This window comes from Apis dorsata, unplaced genomic scaffold (assembly GCF_000469605.1).
Source record: "Apis dorsata unplaced genomic scaffold, Apis dorsata 1.3 scaffold_85, whole genome shotgun sequence".
Taxonomy (NCBI): domain Eukaryota; kingdom Metazoa; phylum Arthropoda; class Insecta; order Hymenoptera; family Apidae; genus Apis; species Apis dorsata.
The window spans coordinates 877,640-883,597 of record NW_006263383.1 but is presented as its reverse complement, the minus strand read 5'-3'; the positions used below and the strand labels follow the sequence as shown (position 1 = coordinate 883,597).

At 31.5% G+C, this 5,958-nt stretch overlaps 2 long non-coding RNA genes across 2 annotated transcripts in view; both read left to right on the top strand.

Moving 5' to 3' along the window:
* The window catches only part of LOC116185025, a 4,481-nt gene extending 1,675 nt beyond the window's left edge, over positions 1-2,806 (top strand). Inside the window, exons 2-3 of the long non-coding RNA XR_004149738.1 lie at positions 2,095-2,201; positions 2,344-2,806. This is a non-coding gene — a long non-coding RNA (uncharacterized LOC116185025). The remainder of the gene's footprint in view (positions 1-2,094; positions 2,202-2,343) is intronic.
* A 123-nt stretch (positions 2,807-2,929) lies between these two features.
* Positions 2,930-4,431, top strand: LOC116185026. The gene is made up of 2 exons (XR_004149739.1): positions 2,930-3,847; positions 3,975-4,431. It is a non-coding gene; the product is annotated as an uncharacterized LOC116185026 (long non-coding RNA).
* Positions 4,432-5,958: the final 1,527 nt, after the last annotated feature.

Here is a 5,958-nt window from a genome sequence, read left to right as displayed (position 1 = left end):
ATAAATTGATATATCTATTTATTCAAAACAATTATAAACATTTTAATTATTATACCAAGATATTAAGAAAAATTCATTTTACGTAAATTTTACCATTAATCCTTTTCGAATTTTTTCTTTTAGCAACGAAAATAACGTTATAATAATATGAAATGTAATAAATGAATTAAAAATAATATCAATAATTTCAAATCTCGTTTCTAGGTAGGTAAATTTCTCATCTAATACTTTAAAAATATCATAAAAATTCTAAAATCCACATAAAAATTATTTTGAAGCATAACGTTCAATTAACCTCGAAAGAATTGAAGTTCTATACACGAAACGGCGATGCTATTCATTCCCTTTTTGAAATCAACAAGATTAGACCGTTTACCCTAATTTTTTTCTCTTTCTTTTCGTTCAATCTTCTTTTAAATTCTCACTTGCCTTCTCTACAATCTCGTCACGATCCTCGCGAGCGTAAAACATCTGGTCGGCCGCGTAACGGCTGAAAATAGCCCCGTGAATCTAATAAGCATCGTGGCGTGGTCCTACGGACGCCTCCGCGTTTCGAATCACCGCGGAAACTTTGATTACGCTCTGAGAATCTTATCGTGCTCGCCCTAACCGCCATAAATTCATCGGAAGTGGCACTATTCTACCCGTAAAAGAATGCCTCTCTTTGTTTCCTGCCTCGATCAAATTACGCGGCGGCATTTTCGACTCGGAGGCGACGGTTCGACTTGTTCTATACTGTGTATATGGTCAATTGGTGACTATAATAAAAGTACCATATCTTCCAAGACGAGGATACAATAATTTATTATTTTTTTTATTTGTTTTTAATGGTATGTTGAATTTTCTATTACTTATCGATTAATGAGTAATTTTTTAAGCTAATAAAATTATTAGAATATTTTAATTTAATAGAAATAATTAGAAGAATTATTGTATTTATTTTAAAATTGAGAAAAGTCAAGTTAAAAGATTAGAAGATAGCTATAAATTTATTTAAGTTAATGTTTTAAATAATATTATATAATTATTATTAATATTATTAAAATATCAACTTTAATTTCTTTATATTTTTTAATGATTCTTTAACTTCAATTTTGAAGTAAATGTAATAATTTTTACTTTAACCCTTGATTAAATATTTTACAAATATTGTCCTTTAATGACTATAATGAATATAATTATATGAATATAATTATATGAAAGTAATTTAGCAACAAATTGAAATTTATATGTAATTACAAGTCTAAAATTTTATTTTTTATCATAATATTTTTAAATTTCATCAGATAATATCTACTAAAATCTATATTTTAATTTTATTATAAATGTTGGTACATAATATAAATACATATATAAGTATTAACTTTTGCTTTCAACAAATACAATTTCCTGTAGTTTTCATTTCAGAGAGATTCGATACCTTTATACATAAATTTCAATTTCATCATAGAAATTTAACAAAATTTTCGGTAACAATATTCCAGTTCAACTTCCCAAATCACCTCATCCCGTAGAATATTAAATTCAAACTTTCGATCCACAGTATAGTACATACATGCACACAACTCACCATTCCTTGAACATGCTACCTCGAACCAACTACTACGTTGTTTATTCACGAGAAAACGCATTCCCTCCATCTCGTATCAACCCTCCTTTCCCACATTGGCTCACCGTGTGTCACCTGAGACTCTTTTTCCCTTCCTTTTTCTACCTCTCTCCTCCAATACAACTCTTCAGAGAGAAATATTGTATACAGTATATACCACGTCGAACCACTTCGACTTTTATAAAATATAAGCAATTTTATACTTCTCGGCCTCTACTCGCTTTTACGACGAGCCACCTCGGATTTCGTCAGGTATTCCTTCGCCATAACGAAAATCGGTCGGTCTTCGAACAATTTCCGGTGGCTCGAATAAGTAGCCTCTTTATGCACCGAAGTTTATTAGCGGCAGGAAGGATCCTCGTTGCGGCACGTTAGTTATTACATGCCGGTGGCGTTTAATTATTCGAATCGTCGTTGCGCTGATAATATCGTAAAAATATCTCGCCACCGCATGGCATTACTGTTTCTCATAATTTTCATTGCAGCCTCGGTTGGAAGTGACTGAAATCGGTTGTTGGACAAGAATGTTGGAAGAGTGTGGTTATATTACTTAGTTTACCCATTTTTGTACGTATCTGTGATACGTATTGTGGTAAGTTTTGTTTTTAAAGAAATATTTACACGTAGTGATAAAATATTAATTTTATTGGAAGATAGATCTTAGATCATTTTATATTTTTCATAAAATTTTAATATTTATTTATTTATTTATTTATTTATTTTTTCGTTCAAAGGATCAACCAACAATATCAAACATATACATTTCGCACAATTTAAATCATAATACAGTATAATACCGTAACTAAGAAAGGTTACTTTGGAAATATATTGATGTTAACTGTCTTCAAACAAACCTCTATCAAACAGTCACCAACGACATCAAACATGTACAATCACGCTTTAAATCTATATAAAGATCTCAACACGGCATGATATTATAACTAACAGGGATCACTTTGAGAAAATATTGAAGTTAATCAGCGTCTTCTTTCACTTCAAACAAACTTCAACTTCAAGAGACCAATCAACTGGATCTAACATATACATTCCCATAATTTACATTTATGAAAATCATAACACATCGTCATACTCTACCTAATAATGCCCACTTTAGAAAACACATGCACAAAAGTTCATCAATGTTATCCTCCAATTCAAACAGACTTCAACCTCGTTCAAGAGGCCAATCAACGACATCAAACATAAGTAAGTACATCCACATGTAATTTACATCTATGATATTTTACATCTATGAAAATCACAGCAGATGTCACTTTGAATGTACATAGAGGTTAACTAACGTTCCCCTCTATTTCAAATAGGTTTCAACTTCGTTCAAAGGGTCAACCAACGACATCACAAATCCGTGCAAATCCTCCATCTTCGCCAAGCGAAGCAAACTTCGTTAACCATGTGATTCGACCGCCACTTCAAAATCGTCTAGAACTACAATTTACGAGCAGCGCGTGCATACGATGCTGATAAACGCGACTCCCTTTAATGACCCATTCCTAGTCCACCCCGTGGATGGACCTCATCGTCTTCTCCTTCCCACTTTCTTTCTCCCCCTATCTTTATGCAGATGGCGGAGACCGCGGTTAATTTCCAACCTCCTCGATGGCCTCGTTCATTCTAATTTCCCCTCGAACGTCCCTGATTGGAGTCCACAACTGATTTGCACCTGCATCCACGCTCACGTGGACACACGTGTTTCATTTCGAGGAATAATATCTCCGACAAAAAAATTTTTTATTTTTTCCGGCTATTGTTGCCACGCATTCTTCCTGCTCGATGAAAAGAATTCCATGGTTCGATTATTATTTTTATTGGAAAAATGATACACACGTTTCTTGGAATAAGAAAATGTGATACGGAATTTATTATTCCAGGAAAATGGTACGTGTCGTGTTTTGAAAACATTCTGTTTCGTTTGTATATGAGTATAAGTGGAACTATAAATTTGAAATTTTGGTTATGGGGATATGTTTACTTGAAAATGTAATACAAGAAGATATATTATTCTATATTGTGTGAAATTTGGATAGATTGTTCTACATTGTACGGGTCACTTGTTTCCAAAATGGCAATGAATGATATATTCTACTGTTGAATATTTTTAGGTAAAGTAGATAGAAGATCTTGGTACTTTTCTGTTATACATATTGTGAATGATAAATGTGTGATATGTTTAAAAAATAGTTCAGGGGAATTTATTTTCAAAAAAGAAATTTATTAATTGTAATAATATTTAGATTATATATATATATAATAGTGACTATTTTTAAGAATCTCTAAATTTATATAATTTCAGTATAGCTACAATATTTTTTTTATTCATCTTTTCTTAATATACTTTTTCTTTCAGGCGCAGAAAATTTCTAGCATTTAATCCAGGTCGTGCAAAAAAGAACTCAATTTCACCGACAAGAGAAAAGCATTAAAATAGAAGCATTATTTCTGAGAAAGTTGGCATTCCCACTGACTCGCTTAATATTTTCTTCTCAGAATCCAAAGAGTTACTATTTTTCCGCCGCACCTGCATCAGTGCTTTTCAAAAAGAAAAAAAAAATTGTTAAGAGTAAACCGTTTTACGAAGGAGAACGATACATGAAAAAGTAAACGAGAGGATCGAGAAGAGCGAATCTCGATTCTCCTTCGAAGATGTAGGTGGAGTCAAGAGAGAGTAGATTATCTTGCCAGACGGCGAAATGGTAAAGTTCTACGTGTCGGAGAGCAAAGACGAAGCTGGAGAATGCTATTCGTGAGAGGAAAAGAGAGACAGAGAAAGAAATCTAACTATTTTAGAAAGCAGAATAGAAAAAGATGGAAAGAGAAAGGAAACTAATGAAAGAAGAGTAGAGAGAAATAAGGAGAAAGAAGGTGACTTTTTTGAATGAAAAGAAGAGAAAAGAAAGCTGTTCTATTTTAAAAGTAAAAAAAAGAAAAGAGATGAGGGGAGAAAAGGTAGAGAAAGAGAAAGGAGAGAGGGAGAGAAAGCTTTCTACTACGCCTTGGTTTGGGAAGCTGCAGACACAGCTGTGCCAGAACTGCAATGACACGCCCCCTCACCCCAATCTCTCCTCCTCTATAGGTTCGTCTCTTTTCTTCTACCCTCGAGACGACGAGGCAGGGGTAGGTTCTCTCTCGACGTGCTCTGGCTAGGTCGATTCGAATCCTCGCCAAGAGTTCTCTCTGATAGTGAGGGAGGAATACATGTGTATATGTTATTGTCCATGAGTATTTTTAAACTTGGTAAAGTAGGATTAAAAAAACTTAAATTTTTGTTGAGTGGAGTAATTGTTAATTTGTATTATTTGAATTAAAAATTTGTTATTTATATAGCTACATTTTTATTTAAATTCTCAATTATTTTGTTAATATGTTCACTAACAACAAATTTTTTCAATAGAAAAATATATCTTTCTAAATATTTTTCAAGACTGTTTCTGAATTCCATTTCATTCCATAACTTTTTAATAAATTATTTAAAATTGATTTATATATCTTTTGCAATTGCTTTAAACAATTTTTATATTTTTGTTCAGTTATCATTATCTTTCATACTTCAATTACATTTTATATGTATATTTTATATATATTGTTTCAATAATATTTTCTATTTCTTTCAACTGAAAATGAATAACTGAATACTTATAGACGATAATACATACAGAATGTTTTAATATATAACTTGAGGAATTTCATATTTTCTCAAAATAAAAGTAACCACATTTATTCATCTTAAAAAAGTAAAAAAAAATTCCATACTAGATTAATTTTAACAATTACTCTACATTTCAAAAATTTAAATTTTAAATCAATTTTATTAAAATTTTATGTGCCAGAATAGTGCATTGAATTTAAATTTCAATTATAAAGTTATTTACTTTTATTAAAATTAATAAATTTAAATTTATTAATATTTCTACATGATTAACATTTATATTTCAAGAATCAAATTCTTTTTATGCAAATAATTTCAATTTCATTCCATAATATATATAATAATTATTATATATAATTTCAACATTAACAATTTATATTATTTTAAATATATTCTTAAATAAATTTTCAAATTTATTTTCATTAAAAAATCATAATATTGAAATTACTTGAACAATTATTCCAATTGTTATTCTTTTAATTATTTGTTTTCCATCCAATTCCATTGCTATAGGAAAACACCCCTGGCACACCTTCCAGCCCATTCTCGCGTTCACCCCGCGCACCATCGACGTTTCTCCCAACGCCATATATTCCTCCTATCCTAGCCAGGTCCACTCTCGAGCGTCTGGGACCCGCACAATCTCGCCCCAACACACTCGAGCCAACCCCAACCAACACACACC